Raw genomic sequence first — 17360 nt, 5'->3', positions numbered from 1 at the left:
AATTAAACATTTTTTTTGTCCCTCCAAGCGCGGTCGCCATTGGCATACCAGTGGCTGAAGAAGTTGGATACAGCCTATGGCCTATGGCGGTATCCATGTTTTCCAGGACTGCCAAAGGCTGCATCCTACTTCTACAGACCCCAGTATTCAAACGCTGAATGATTGGACCGACCATGCTGGAGTAGTGTTCATCTCTAACTATTACTTATTGTTATCCATTTAGAAACAATTGGGAATCATCGGTCAGATCAGTTTAAACCAAATGTAATAGACTTTTCAGAAAAAATCTAATTCTAGAACAATGGTAGTCAGCACTCCTATATGATGTACAAAAGCTTTATCTTCTAGAATATGGTTCCCTTGAAGGGGTACTCCAAGCTGGGGGGCTTTTTTGTCTATGGCCGGGGAGGAGATGGATGAGGGCAATGACGTCCCCTTACCTCCCCGATTCCAGCGCCATGTCCCGGATAGCACCGCTGCGGTCCGAGCTGCCTGGCTGCTTCCTGGTCTCTCCAGGGGCTTGAGACGTGACATTTCCAGTCTGCTCAGCCACTCAGTGGCAGAGGCGGGATCCTGTGTCAGTGACCAGGAAGCGGCCGGGCAGCACAGACCGGAGCGATCCGGGACATGACGCTGTAAACGGGGAGGTAAGAGGACGTTATTGCCCTCATCCACCTCCTCCCCAGTCATAGACAAAAAAGCCCCCCAGCCCCTTTAGGGGGCACGTGAGATAGATACCCTTGAATATGGGGGGTTACCAAAGGACTGAAGAGACGACAACAGATTTTCCGGCTCAATAAAAGAAAACTGTTCAATCATTATTGGAACATAGAAAAGCCGACGCGTTTCGAGTCTACTGACCCTTACTCATGGCTGTAGTGGGATAAACTTGATACATAGCATAGTGAACATGCAGAATCAGCACATGCGTCGTTTGCCACAGCGGGAGTCCAGATCCCTATAACCTATAAAACAGTTGCATGTTTGCTATGTATTAAGTGTATCCTACTACAGCCATGATTAAGGGTCAGTAGACTTGAAACATGTCAGTTTTTCTAATAAAGATTGAAGTTTCCTTTCGTTGTTTCGTTATTGTTTCTATTGTTTTTTCATTCCTTTCTACCTGTAAGGGTACAAACCCACTTGCCGGATCTGCAGCGAGTCTCCTTGCTGCGTTTTTGCAGCGAGACTTGCTGCAGATCCCAGCCCTATACTTTCATTAGCAGAGAAACTCGCAGCAGGGATGTACATCCCCGCTGCGATTTTGTCTGCAGCCCTCCCCATTAGCCCCCCCGGCCGCCGGACATTGTACATTACCGGGTCCCCGTTCCGGGTGCGGGGGGCGATCATGCGGCCGGGGGCTGCGGGGGGCGATCGTGCGGCCGGGGGCTGCGGGGGGCGATCATGCGGCCGGGGGCTGGGGGCGATCGGGGCTGCAGGGGGGGCGGGCAGGATATACATTACCAGGTCCCCGCTCCTGCTTGCTTCGGCGGCTCCCGGCACGTTCCGCCCGGCCAATCAGTGCGCTGCCCCGCCGTAAAGACACCGGGAGCCCCGAAGCAAGCAGGAACGGGGACCCGGTAATGTATAAGGTCCGGCGGCTAGGGGGTTAATGGGGCGGGCTGCAGACAAAATCGCAGCAGGGATGTACATCCCTGCTGCGAGTTTCTCTGCTAATGAAAGTATAGGGCCAGGATCTGCAGCGAGTCTCGCTGCAAAAACGCAGCAAGGAGACTCGCTGCACATTCGGCAAGTGGGTTTGAACCCTAAAAGTGAATTCAATCAGAAGTTGATTGCTTACTCGGCAGGATCCATCTCTGTATTTATTAGTATATAAAAGCTGCCTTTTGCGCTCCCCTTTTTGCCATCGGAGCTTGAATTTGCACATGTGAAATTTCAGTGGACCTGTATCTAGGATATAAATAGTTTCCAGAATGTATTTTTGGTTGTCAATGTGACAGCTGATCAATAGAGATCTCCCCAAATGTTCTCCTCTTCTATCCTAGCCGGTTATGGTCGGTCCGCTATAACATTCAAAATTGGTGTTGGGGTCCTCAGATGTATTACCAGTAGTGTATTGGCCTATTGGTTTGGTCAATATGTTTTAAAATGAAGACACATAAATTAATCAAGTGATAATATATTCAACACATCATATTATAAAAGCATATGGTACATGTATAGATTGTTAAAAAACATATAATATGTAGAATCGCGATGTATATGAAGGAAGAAAAAATTAAAATTAAAAATCTAGAAAAAAATGAGAAAAGATGAACAAAAATAAAAATAAAAATAAAAATAAAAATGAAAATGAAGTTCTCTATGTATAATAAAATCTTAGTTTATATGGTATGTTGTAGTTAATTTCATCCAAATGATCCTTCTTAATAGTAACGATCCTTAATTGATTGAAATAATTGGTATATATAGTAACGATCCTTAATTGATTGAAATAATTGGTATATTGGTATATTTCAATCAATTAAGGATCGTTACTATTAAGAAGGATCATTTGGATGAAATTAACTACAACATACCATATAAACTAAGATTTTATTATACATAGAGAACTTCATTTTCATTTTTATTTTTATTTTTTATTTTTATTTTTATTTTTGTTCATCTTTTCTCATTTTTTTCTAGATTTTTAATTTTAATTTTTTCTTCCTTCATATACATCGCGATTCTACATATTATATGTTTTTTAACAATCTATACATGTACCATATGCTTTTATAATATGATGTGTTGAATATATTATCACTTGATTAATTTATGTGTCTTCATTTTAAAACATATTGACCAAACCAATAGGCCAATACACTACTGGTAATACATCTGAGGACCCCAACACCAATTTTGATCTCTTTGTACACTTTTTCTTCCCCTCTGGTATAAGGGTAAGGGGTTAACCTCGGTGTAAACCAATTGCAGTTGATCTCGTACTAATACCTCTTTTTTGCCTATTCCATTTCCGCTATAACATTCCATCACTGCCCCCGCCTTCTTGTTATTACTGTTCATGAAGTATATAGGAGGAAATGATTTGTGAAATAATCTCAGGTTATCTTAGCGCAGCAGATGGGATTCCTGAAGGATAAGCACATCACACTTAGCTCTGATTGCCTCTCTCTAGGCCAAATGCCTTCACTACCCAGAGATCAACCTATTAACATTAATGGGAACAATTTTCAACTTCATATCCTATTAAACTCAGCAACAGTAAAAGGGAACTCTCCAAAGAAATAAAGGGAAGAAAAAACAACGGAGAACATGGAGCCTTGTGTTTCTGCTGCAAATGTGGGCGCTAGTACTGCAAACTGTGGAAAGAAAAACAAATACCTTGGGTTACAAGTAACTTGGTCTAACAGCGGTTTGCAAGACAAGCTAAAAATTATTTTAAAAAAACAAACAAACAAGAGTTAAAGGAGAAGTCCAGCAAAAAATTTTATGAAAGTATTGTATTGCCCACCTAAAGTTATACAAATCCCCAATATACACTTATTACAGGAAATGCTTATAAAGTGATTTTTTTTCCCTGCACTTACTACTGTATCAAGGCTTCACTTCCTGGATAACATGGTGATGTCACTTCCTGGATAAAATGGCGATGTCACTTCCTGGATAACATGGTGATGTCACTTCCTGGATAAAATGGTGATGTCACTTCCTGGATAACATGGTGATTTCACTTCCTGGATAAAATGGTGATGTCACGACCCAACTCCCAGAGCTGTGTGGGCTGTGGCTGCTGGAGAGGATGATGGTAGGGGGACACTGAGAGACACAGGGCACTGGAGGGACACTGAGCATCCCCCTGCCATCATCCTCTCCAGCAGCCACAGCCCGCACAGCTCAGGGAGTTGGGTCGTGACATCACCATGTTATCCAGGAAGTGACATCACCATGTTATCCAGGAAGTGAAGCCTTGATGCAGTAGTAAGTGTAGGGAAAAAAGCACTTTGCACTTTATAAGCATTTCCTGTAATAAGTGTATATTGATGATTTGTATAATTTTTGGAGGGCAATACAATACTTTAAAAAACATTTTTAGTGGACTTCTCCTTTTAATAATCCGAGCCCCATTTATCCCCATCCTAATACTGTACTGGATAAAAAGCCCCCTCATTTTAACCTACTGCTACATGATCAACTCTGCCGGTTATTGGATGCCTTCCTGCTCTACTACGACGTCAGGGACCTTGTAGAACTGCAGAGATCCTCCTGTGGAAGCGAGCAGCTTGGCCTTATCGCTTCTCCCTGCTGCAGGAGGACTGAGTGTGAGTGAGGCTGCTGTGCCCTCCTGGTCTGGTGCTCAGGCAGTCAAAATCCTGCATGCACAGACATAACCCAAGCAGTGAGTGCTTCAACTCTCCAGGGTTTCATCCAGATACCTCCCGCTACCATCTTGCCTACACATGGCACTGGATGGTGTGAGATTGCTGCTTCCCTCTGGCACCTAAATGAACCCTTCTCCCATAGTTACTCCAGGCAGCCAGCACTAGTACCAGCACCAGCAGGTTTGCAGCCACCTGGGGAGTTTTGTGTGGATGAAAAGGTACCTAATTAACCCCTTCTTTGCTGATACAGAACATCTTACCTACCTTATTTTTGGGTTGTGGAAAGAATCATATGTGCTAGAATTATTTGTTATGGAAAAATTACAAGCATGTTCCCGGAATGAATTATGGGGGAAATTTATCAAACATGGTGTAAAGTGAAACTGGCTCAGTTGCCCCTAGCAACCAATCAGATTCCACCTTTCATTCCTCACAGACTCTTTGGAAAATGAAAGGTGGAATCTGATTGGTTGCTAGGGGCAACTGAGCCGGTTTCACTTTACACCATGTTTGATAAATCTCCCACTATGATCATAATACAAAGTTTCACTGTATATGGTACTGGGACACCTACACATTACATTTATAGGAGTCATTCCTTTTCTAAATCCATAGAGTGTTCAGCCTTGGGGGTCATTCTCTACATTTTCTACAAAAATGTCTATGGGAATTTTTGTCCATCCAGAAGAAGTCAAAGCATGATGTTGGATGAAAGGACCTGGCTGGCCAATCTCAATCATAGTTCATAACAAAGGTGTTGGATAAGTTTGAGGACCTTCCTGAATGTACTGGGGCACAGTCACGGTACAGCAAAGAGCAGAACCGATACTGTCCCAAACAAAATCCGAAATACTGTCCGAAATGCCTTGGTGTGCTGAAGCATTAAAGGGCTTATCCAGCGAAAATCTTTTTCTTTCAAATCAGCTGGTTTCAGTAAATTATATAGATTTGTAATTTACTTCTATTTAAAATCTCAAGTCTTCCCATACTTATCAGCTGCTGTATGTCCTGCAGGAAATGTTTCTTTTCAGTCTGAAACAGTGCTCTCTGCTGCCACCTCTGTCCGAGACAGGAACTCTCGGACAGAGGTGGCAGCAGAGAGCACTGTGTCAGAGTGAAAAGAATACACCACTACCTGCAGGACATACAGCAGCTGATAAGACTTAAGATTTTTAAATTGAAGTAAATTACAAATCTATATAACATTCTGAAACCAGCTGATTTGAAAGAAAAAGTTTTTTCCTGGATAACCCCTTTAAAGGAGACTCCAGCAACTGTTTTTTTTTGTTTGTTTGTTTGTTTGTTTTGTTTTTTTCAAATCAGCCGGTGTCAAAAAGTTATATAGATTTGTAAATTACTACTATTTAAAACTCTCCAGTCTTCCAGTATTTATTATCTGCTGTATGTCCTGCAGGAAGTGGTATATTCTTTCTAGTCTGAAACAGAGCTCTCTACTGCCCCCTCTGTCCAAAGCAGGAAAAGTTTTCTATGGGGATTTGCTACTGCTTTCGACACTTTTGTCCATATAGTATATCTAACAATACTAGGGGAGCAAAAGAAAAAACAGTGTCTTGAAAAAATATAATACAGTGTTGCCTGGGATTACGAGCATAATTCGTTCCGGGGCCGTGCTTGTAACCCAAATCCACTCTTAAACCAAAGCAAATTTTCCCATAAGAAATCATAGAAATGCAGACAATTGGTTCCACATCCCAAGAATAATGATTTATTATTCTGAACAACATGTAGAACAGATGAAACAAACATTTAGAAACAGCAGAATATGTGATATTATAAGTTACTGTACAGTAATGGAGAGGATGGGAAACACAAGGGCTGACGGAGACTGCAGGGAACATGAAGGAATGAGCAGGACAGATGTGGGCACATACATGCAGAACTCTCTGTCCGGGGAGAGAGGGGTTACAGCTATGGAGAGATTACCTCCACAGTCCTGTCCCCTGATGTAAGCCCCAGCCTGAAGTGGATCTGCTATGATTTGGAAGGTGAGGGAGACTTGCTGGGTCAGAGTACAGTGCTGTAGACCCCGCTATGCAGAACATGCCCCTCCTCCACTCGCGTTCCCACCCAGTCCTGGGAGCTCTTAAACCAAAGCAATGCTCTTAAACCAAGTCAAAATTTTGAAAAACTGTGAGCTCTTAAACCAAAACGCTCTTAAACCAAGTTACTCTTAAACCAAGGTACCACTGTATTTAAAATCCCCAATAATCATATGAATCAATGGTTGTCCAGTAGGTGATCAGTTGTTCGGTACAGTCTATGTTGATCTATTAGATAATCACTCCCAGGGCTACAGACAGACAGGCAGCTCTCACTAGATCTGATCTCATACACATAGTAGTGGGTGGAAGTTGCAGGATTGTCCCTTTCCTCCTCATTTAGAAGTGATGCCGAGCAGTTTACTAATACTTTCTGCCAGTCTGATGCTATTTTCTTGGTCTTTATTGTTAAGTTAATGTGTCTGCCATCTGGCCTGCAGTTAATAGGCCCCAGGACAGTGATCTCTAGCTGCAGTGACGTCCATACAAGAGAAAATAATCCCGACTTTCCCAATTAACAGTTTTATGGGAGTCCCCAGTTGTGAGACATTTACATACTTGTCAGTTACCGGAATTTTCTATGACAAAGAAAAACTGGGAGACTATGGCGCTATATTTTGTACAGTTCACATAAGCTCGGCTATATTTTGCCCTACATGGATCTGTGCTAGATATATGGGTGCATTAGCAGCCCTCTTAGGGCCCTATTCCACCGGACGATTATCGTTCGCATAATCGTTAACGATTAACAATCCTAAACGACCGCTATTGCGAAAGACCTGAAAACGTTCACTCATTTCCGTGGAACAATAATCGTATTTGCGATAGTTTTTTCTTCGCTAACTCTTCGCTATTGCGTTCGTATCTACTGCGAACGACCGAACGACGTCTTATTCAATGTGAACGATTTGCGAACGTTTTGCGAACGAGCAACGATAAAAACAGGTCCAGGTCTTATAAAGCGATCAACGATTTCTCGTTCGGTCGTTAATCGTTAACTGCATTTCAACCGAACGATTATCGTTTAGATTTGAACGATTTAACGATAATCTGAACGATAATCGTCCGGCGGAATAGGGCCCTTATTCTTTGGGCTCGGACAATTTGCAGATCCCTCTCTTATACTGTCCGCCTGAGTTTCCAGCAGCTAGTAATCTTTTCTGGTTTCACGGACTCCGCATATAGGCACGATATTACGTCTTGATCCAAAAGAGTACCTGTCATAATAAAAAGAAAACCTCTGACATGTCACAGGTACATGTCAAAAGTTTTGATCAGGCAGGGTCTCTGGAGAATGAGCATGCTGTCAATCATCTCCTTCCAGGCAGCCTCATACACTTCTAATGGAGATGACTGCGAGGCAGGGATGGAAATGCGTGCTTTCCCTAGCTCACTCTCCTCATCTGATGGAAACTTTTGACATGTCCCTATGACAGTGCCCATTTAAAGGGGTAGTTCACCAACAAATTAATTAATTTAATTAATTTACTTTTCAAACAAGTCTTCCAGTACTTATAAGCTGTTGTATGTCCTGCAGGAAGTGGTTTATTCTTTCCAGTCTGACGCAGTGCTCTCTGCTGCCACCTCTGTCCGTGTCAGGAACTGTTCAGAGTAGTAAAGGATTTCTATGGGCATTTGATCCTGCTCTGCAAAGTTCCTCCCATGGACAGAGAGTACTGTGTCAACTGAAGAGAATACACCACTTCCTGCAGGATATACAGCAGCTGATAAGTACGGGGGGGGGGGGAGCATGACTGAAATCTTAAATATGTTAAAGGCCTAAATAAGGTTCAGGAGGGAAGTGTTTTAATAAGAAACTGATCACAAGAGGTAACAGTGAGAGGTTAGTTTGGGAGAAAGATCAGAAACAACACAAGAAAATATTACTTTGCTAAAAGAGTAGTAGATGCTTGGAACAAACTTCCAGCAGATGTGATAGGTATATCTACAGTAAGAGAATGTAAACCTGCCTAAATGACAATCTTTTATGTATCAGATGATGTTTAAAAACTAACACTGAAAATGAAAATAAAAATTAGCTGGGCAGCCACCGAGTAAACATTGCTGGTTCACACATCACCCATATCTGATCCAACCTGTTTCTCAGATCAGGTTTGGAAATCTGCCATAATCCACAACCATGATTTACAATTATTCCATTATTAATCCAGGTGTATACATGCTACCAGGGGGCTCAGCCCCACAAATGTGGACTGGACAGAACATTTCCACAACAACCCCTCCCCCCACCCCCATAAAATACACCTTGTATAAAGTAAAATTGGATCTGACAGCGCTTTCACATTAAAAGGGTACTTCAGAGGGGGAAAAACAGCTTTTACTTCTGTAATCTCCAGTCTTTCAGTACTTATCAGCTGCTGTATGTCCTGCAGGAAGTGGTGTATTTTTTCCAGTCTGACACAGTGCTCTCTGCTGCCACTTCTGTCTATGTTAGGAAGTGTCCAGAGCAAATCCCTATAGAAATCCTCTACTACTCTGGACAGTTCCTGACATGGACAGAGGAGGCAGCAGAGAGCACTGTGTCAGAATGGAAAAAATACACCACTTCCTGCAGGACATACAGCATCTGATAAGTATTGGAAGGCTGGAAAATTTATATACAAATCTATATAACTTTCTGACACAAGCTGGAGTACCCCTTTAAAGGAAACCTAACAGCAGGTTAGATTAAAGTAAAAAGATTTAAAGAAAAGGGCCCTGAGGATGAACGTAGACAATGACCTTCATTCTCAGCCTTCTGAACCCTATAGGAACATTACAGCAAGTTAGAGGCTTCTCATCTGCTGTTTGTTTTCCTTTAAGCTACTTCTCTACTTTGTTACATCATAAATCCTTATGGTGGTAAATACTTCCAATCAAATTATTTTAGGAGTAATACCTTTATTGGCCAACATTTTTTTTTTTTTTTTTAGAATTGTCAGAATTTTTCTGGTTTACCCAGTACCATACTATATATATATATATATATATATATATATATATATATATATATATATTATTTTTTTTACAAATAAAATAATGTAAACAGAGAATATATGGGTGACATTTTATGGGGCAGAGAATACAGGCTATGAAGGGGTTTTTGTTTGTTTTTGAGGTGTTTTTTAGCCTTGGTAACTTGGCTGCTGTACTTGCTGGCAGACGAGTGTCCTGTTGCATTGTAAATATTCAGGTCCATATACCTAAATATGGAGTTAACTAGGGATGAGTGAGCGACAAGCCTGGTTGGCTGTAAACATTGTTTGGATTTGCAGACATTGCCATAGACAATAGTATGGATTTTCTCCTAGAGCACCTCGCTTAAAATAGCATGAAGTAGGATAGCCCGCTCTATGTCCCCATAGTGTCACTATAAGCAGCACCTCTGTGTATCAGGCCAAAGAGCTTTTCTTTACGGCTTTAATAAAATATATTTAAACAGTAAACCTCTCCTGCTCTGCAGACTAGAAAGAATACCACTTCCTGCAGGACATATAGCAGCTGATAAGTATTGGAAGACTTGAGATTTTTTTTATAGAAGTAAATTACAGATATCTGGCACTTTCTGGCACCAGTTGATTTGAAAGAAAAATATTTTTGGTGAACTAGGCATTTAACTCTGTTTGGCCGGATGCTTCTAATCCTATAAACAATCCAGGTTACAGCTGTGTTCACACACTGTGTTTTATAGTCAATTTTTTGCCAAAATGCATTAAACATTCAATGTGTGAACACAGCCTACTTCAGATTAAGATTAAAGGGGTATTCCAACTTAAAGGGGTTGTCCAGGGAAAAAAAATATCTTTCAAATCAACTGGTGTCAGAAACTTATATAAATTTGTAATTTACTTCTATTTAAAAATGTCAAGTCTTCCCATACTTATAAGCTGCTGTATGTCCTGCAAGAAGTGTTGTTTTATTTACATTTAGAAACAGTGCTTTCTGCTGACATCTCTGGCCGAGTCAGGAACTGTCCTGAGCAGGAGAGGTTTTCTATGGGAATCTGCTGCTACTCTGGACAGTTCCTGACTCGGCCAGAAATGTCAGCAGAGAGCACTGTTTCTAAATGTAAATAAAACAACACTTCCTGCGGGACATACAACAGCTTATAAGTATGGGAAGACTTGAGATTTTTAAATAGAAGTAAATTACAAATCTATGTAACTTTCTGAATCTGACACCAGTTGATTTGAAAGAGAAAATTTTTTGTTGGACAACCCCTTTAAAATGAACTTGTCCCCTATCCACAGGACATAAATGTAAGTAGCACATGGAATTGTTAGAGAAAAATGGACTACGGACTATTAGTATGGACTATAAAATATACAGGCTTGGGTGCAGGAGGATCAGCTGTAGATTGTTTATATAGGTGCTTGGTTGTGTGGTCTGTTCTGTAGTAGCTCAGTAATTCAGCTTTTGGCTACAGTCCCAGCAGCTCAGTTATGAACCTCTCAGACTCTATAGGAAATAATCCATCTCCTAACTACAGTGGTTGTCACTTGTAGTATTTCCCATAGAAAATCCCCAGGCTTCAGCCGTGGATAGAAGGAGACCTCCGGAGCAGCACAGTAAAAGCTCCATCCACATCTATGTTTTTTGTCTATGTTTTTGGACACCAACAAAAAAGGGATCAGATTTGAAAGAGGCCTATACACAAGGCCGTTTCCAGGCTTTATGCCGCCTGAGGCAAACCAACGTCTGCCCGAGGCGTACGCCAGGGAGAAGGTGCAGATTTGCCCCTTCTCCCTGGCGTACGCCTGCCATATGCCCCGCTCACCCGATGGGCGGGATGGGGGAGCTTGACAAGGGGGGGAGGATCCAAATCTACACTTGCTGGAAGCAGATGTAGATTTAGTACGCCGGGCGTGCGCCTCTTAGTGAATCCTGGGAAAAGGGGGCAGGGCCTAATATAACACTGGAGTACTTGTATGCCAGTCTTCATAAATCCCCCGCCTCTGTGTAATAGGGTTATGAAGGGGGAGATTTATCAAACATGGTGTAAAGTGAGTCTGGCTCAGTTGCCCCTAACAACCAATCAGGGTTATGAAGGGGGAAATTTTTTACAGACTATTTGAAAATGAAAGGTGGAATTTGATTGGTTGTCTGGGGCAACTGGGACAGTTTCACTTTACACCATGGAGGGGATTTATCGAACATAGGGGGAGATTTATCAAACATGGTGTAAAGTTAAACTGGCTCAGTTGCCCCTAGCAACCAATTAGATTCCACCTTTCATTCCTCACAAACTGTTTGGAAAATGAAAGGTGGGATCTGATTGGTTGCTAGGGGCAACTGAGCCAGTTTCACTTTACACCATGTTTGATAAATCTCCCCTATGGTGTAAAGTGAAACTGTCTCAGTTGCCCCTAGCAACCAATCAGATACGACCTTTCATTTTCCAAAGAGTCTGTGAGGATTGAAAAGTGGAATCTAATTGGTTGCTAGGGGCAACTGAGCTAGTTTCACTTTACACCATGTTTGAAAAATCCCCCCTTCATAACCCTATTACACATACTGTCTACTACTCTGACCCTGGCCAGACTAAAGTATATGTAAATCCTCTTATAGACATTAGGTGTGCATGTTTATAGCCATTAGCAAAATAAGTGGCTAGCAGAAACCTCTAGCAGGAGGGCAAAGGATCAACTAGGTTATTATTACTATACATGATAAAAATATAGATATACCGTATGTGGTAGAGCATAGAGTAGCAACCATCCCATAAGCCCTCCATGCTTATGGTGGTAAGGCTGGGTTCACAATGCATTTTTGCAATCCGTTCAACATACCTGTTTTTAATTGGTTAGTTTTAACGGACAGAAAAACATAGTCGTCCACACTACTTTTTTGTGTGTTAAAAAACGCATTCGTTTCAATACCATTTTTTTTTTTTTTATAATGAAAGTCAATCAAAAAATGAATTCAAACAGATCCAAACGTTTTTGCATCCGTTTTTTCCATAAAACATATATATTAAACACATTGCAAAAACGCAGTGTGTGGTATTTAACAGGGACTATACAAGCGGACCTACAGTACATGTAACATTAACATAAGAGAGAATCTGGTCTCGGCCTCTAAATGTAATGTCCTGCATTGTACTGTACTCTACAACGTGTGGGTGAAAGGTGGCACACGTAATAAAACGGCCATTAAATGCTTATTTAATTCTGATTTTATATGCAGGTTTTATGTAGGTCAACTGCTGCGGGCTATTATTCCCTGTAATGTAGGACTTGGCAGTCATCATTTAACAACACTGAAAGCCATGTGCAGAAGGAGAACCTGTCATATTTCACACCGGTAATGAAATGTTCATGAGCTGCACAAGTGGCTGGACTATTTTTTTTTTTCTGTCCCCATTAGGACTATGTAAAATCATCAAATGTCATCTTTGAGTTTGTATAAGGTAAAAGGGGGTAATAAAGTAGCTAAAGCTGCTGACTATACATATCACATAAAGTTTGCCAAACTAGCCAAACTGAACCCAAGAACAAGAGGACAAAGTGAGAGATTAGTTGGGGGAAAGATCAGTAGCAACGTGAGAAAATATTACTTTACTGAAAGAGTAGTAGATGATTGGAACAAACTTCCAGCAGATGTGGTTGGTAAATCTACAATAACAGAATGTAAATCTGCCTGGGATAAACATACATCTATCCTAAGATAATAAGAAGGGAAATACTAAAAGACTAGGTGGACCAGGATGGCTTTTTCTGCTGACAATCTTCTATGTTTCTATAAACATTTCCAGGCTCAATAAGTTAGAGAGCTGCATATGCCTAAAGTGTAAGTTTCATTTTAAAGGAATGTTCAAAAGTTCCCTGGTTGTGTTACATTAAAAGAGAAGTCCAGCGAAAATGTTTATTAAAGTATAGTATATAGTTATACAAATTACTTATATACACTTATTACGGGAAATGCTTATAAAGTGCTTTTTTCCCGGCACTTACTACTGCATCAAGGCTTCACTTCCTGGATAACATAGTGATGTCACTTCCTGGATAACATGGTGATGTCACTTCCTGGATAAAATAGTGATTTCACAACCTGACTCCCAGAGCTGTGCGGGCTGTGGCTGCTGGAGAGGATGATGGTAGAGGGGTGCTCAGTGTTCCTCCAGTGCCCTGTGTTCCCCTGCCATCATCCTCTCCAGCAGCCACAGCCCGCACAGCTCTGAGAATTGGGTTGTGACATCACCATTTTATGCAGGAAGTGAGACCTTGATGCAGTAGTAAGTGCAGGGGAAAAAGAGCACTTTGTTATGCATTTCCCACAATAAGTCTATATTGATGATTTGCATAACTTGGAGGGCAACACAATACCTTAAAAGAAATTTTCGCCGGACTTCTCCTTTAAACCTTTAGAGCAGTGACAGGATGATTTTGGGGCTTTCATTCTTTTCATTTCAGGGTGTAGGAACAGAGCTGGACTGTCTGTGGCAGTGCTCACACCTGGACTTTCTTTCCGTTACTTCTTTGGCCAGTCAGGGAACAACACCTACTGGTCTCTCTATCATGTCATTCAAGTACAGGCCGGACTGAGGCGCAGGCTTAGGGGAGACCTGCATGACTGGGCTGGGGTGGGCAGTGGGGAATAGGGGTCAGGGGATTGGGGGGTTAGGGGGTATGGCAGGTAGGTGATTGGGTAGTAGGTAGGTTGCTAAGGGAGGGGGGATGCAGTATTTAGGTTAGCAGGGGGGCAGGGGCCAGCCAGTTTTACTGTCAGCGTGAGAGGAGTATTTTTGCAAGTCGAGATAAGGATGGCCTGGACTTTTTACAAGAAAAATACATGAACGCCATACAACCCCTTTAAGGTGACATGAGAGGGTAAATGTCTTGTATCTGAACAATAGGATACCATCATTTCCTTTTAGATAAATTCTCAATAAAACACGGAATAAACATGTGTCTGCAGCCATTCTAGCTCTTAGCCATTTTGACAGATGATATTGCTTTGATTCTAAACTTGGCAGCAGATAGGGATCAACTATGCCTGCCCTGCAGGATACGTTGTTCACGTCTATCAAGTTAAAGTCAAGTCTATCAAGTTCAGCCCATTATATTTTCCCTCTGCGTTGACTCCTCTTGCTGTTATTACCTACAAAGCTTGTTGATCAAGATGTCGGCCGTGCAGCAGCAGAATGTAGAAGAGTTTATTCAACTTTCATTCACTACATGTAAAGGCGAGCAGGAGCCGCGGCCTCTTGTGCTTACGTAAAGGAGTTTATGTAAAAATGTAAAGTATAGGTTTGTGCAATGAATGGTTTACAGCGCTACTGACAATGTGGTGTGTGTTGTATAACATGGCTAAAAAAAAAAAATCAAATGTCCTTTTTTGGCCGTCGCTCAGCCACGTTTTTGAATGGACGTCATTTTGGAGCCAAAAACTATTCGGTCGGCTATTTCATGAAAATCATGACCGTCATTTGCAGAAAACAATCACATTTTGGCACTAAAATGACGTCCGTTCAGAAAAACGGCTGTGAAGCGGCCGAAGAAAGACGTTGTGCGAATGTAGCCTAAAGCAGACAATTTTTCCCACTTAATATAGATTTTAATTTAGTTTGTACGACTGTAGAAAACATGGTTGCTTTCTTCTACAAACAGCACCAAATCTGTCCTTGGAGAAGGTATATGTTATAAATAGCTGACCACTGGTGGGGTCCAAGATTGGGACCACCCATTACTCAGGATGGGAGCACAATCCTCCCCCGAAATGCATGGAGCCCTCATGGTGCTTGATTGGCCACCGCGGCCTGCGCTCTATTCATTCTCTATGGGACTGTCGAATGTTTTCTAGCACTGGCTTGTCGGCTCTCCTGACACATCTATTTTGGTAAATACATGTACTTCCCATGAAATAACCATTCTGGAACATCTTTTCTTAGATTTCTGTATTGTCATTTCCTCTGTATTTCCCCCTACAAGATTATGGATAAATCTACTACTTGTGGGTGTGTCTACACACTCCATCCAATCATTGTGGACAGTGTCATACTATGTAGGGTCACACCCCTTTGACAAGGAGAATAGTAAAACCCAATTGTGAATTTCTTAAAGAATTTTCAGAAGACAAGACAAGACGTTCCAAAATTGTTACTTTTTGGGGACTAAGAGAGGTGATATTTATAGAACTTTTTAGAACCACTGTATATTTAACTCCACTTAATCCTCATCCACATTTCTGCTCTAGGCCATTGACATCACAATGGTATTTCTAATTCATTTGTGATTGTTTGTGTGAAAACATACAATATCATATGAAGGACAGCTCATCAAGGCGTTCCCAGATATCACATAGAATCAGCAGGTTAGACGGGACTGACACTCCTGCCACCTCTTTCCAGTACCTGAGCTGTGTACCTGTGGTATGGATGTACAGTTGTTTTATGTATAGCAGGAATGTTCATGTAATTGCAATTGCAATGTATTCCAAGGATGGGGGGAGGAAAAAACATATGGCAGTATGACAGCTCCAGGTTGTGCAGAGCAGTGATAGGTCACCCCTACACTCCAATGGGGCCATAATGTATGTCTCTGATTTAATACATGGCGTGCTCTGCCAGATGCTATGTTGTAGAGCAGGGGCGGATTAACTTTACCATAGGCTGTTCACCAGGCCTATAGCAGCACTAGCGTGGTGTTTATGGTACAGGATAGATAATGTCATGATCTGTTCAAAATTGTGGTAAAAAATGAGCCATTTTTAGCAAATCATGGCAGAACTGTAGCCAGGAGACAACACACCACTGAAAGTATAAGTCTTTTTAGGTGACCATGGCCCCCCCAGGAGCTCAGAGCCCCGGGCTACCACCCAAAACGGACCTGTTTTAATCTGTTACATTGTAGAGTTATCCTCTTATAGACACATTGTTTCTAGAGTACCATCAACATATATTATAGCCAGTGTCGGACTGTGGTATCTGGGGCCCACCAGAGGAAATGATCCTGGGGGCCCACCAATGAAGAACCATTGAGAAACAAAATGTCAGTAAGGGTTTGTGCAGGTTTTATAGCTGGGGGCCTATCGGAGGATCCTCTGGTGGGCCAGTCCGACACTGATTATAGCCACCATATAGACATACACATATAATGCAGCATAAAGGAACATGGCAGCATATGGCGTTCTGTGGCTCTCACCTGATTCCCCAACCTGCTTTCTCTGATCCTGACACCTTCCGTGGACTGGAAGTATAAAAAAAAAGTGACAACATTGTCTCCGATAGATTTTATTAAGTGCCCCCAATATGCTTTATGTACCCCCATGATTAGCTGAGGGGGAGGCGGCATTGCAACCTCAAATTGGGATGTTCTTACCAGGCAACCTATATATATATTTTTTTCCATGGGGAGAGGAGGGGTCCAGCATTGAACATCCACCATCCTAAACATTTTCCTGTTAGTGGAGAGGTTGGGTATAAGATGCATGGGGACCTTTGGACAGAGAGAGAGCTACCCAATGTAATAGCTGATCTATTATGTACAAGCCAATCAGCACTCATTTTTAAAAAGTAAATTTTTCGTGCAACTTGACATTCTACCCTAATTCTACTGCAATACCAGACCCAGCCCATAGATAGTGCTGTTATAGTATGGAAAAAGTTTGCCAATTCTTTGAGCAGAGGGCGACGGAAGCGGAGGCGCGTGAGCCCTCCAATAGAGACACTGTGTGACACTGAGGCAGGCGGGATTCCCCAGCAGAGAGCTCCACCGCTATTGCTCCGTGTGAACTGGCCCTTAAAGAGGAAGTCCCACGAAAATGAAAACTGGCAGGCAGAGGGGGTGAGAGAAAATAATAAAAAAGTAAACTCACTCCTCCTGTCATCTTCTGCTGCAACGTTGAGGTCTGCTGAACGATTGCCCGTTCAGCCAGTCAATGACCCCAGTTGCTGATTGGCTGAGCACGCAATCACTTAGGCCCCATTCACACGTCCGTGTCAGTTTTTACTGTCAGG

The sequence above is a fragment of the Dendropsophus ebraccatus genome, chromosome 2 (assembly GCF_027789765.1).
Source record: "Dendropsophus ebraccatus isolate aDenEbr1 chromosome 2, aDenEbr1.pat, whole genome shotgun sequence".
Lineage (NCBI taxonomy): Eukaryota > Metazoa > Chordata > Amphibia > Anura > Hylidae > Dendropsophus > Dendropsophus ebraccatus.
Note: the sequence above shows the minus strand (reverse complement) of the source record.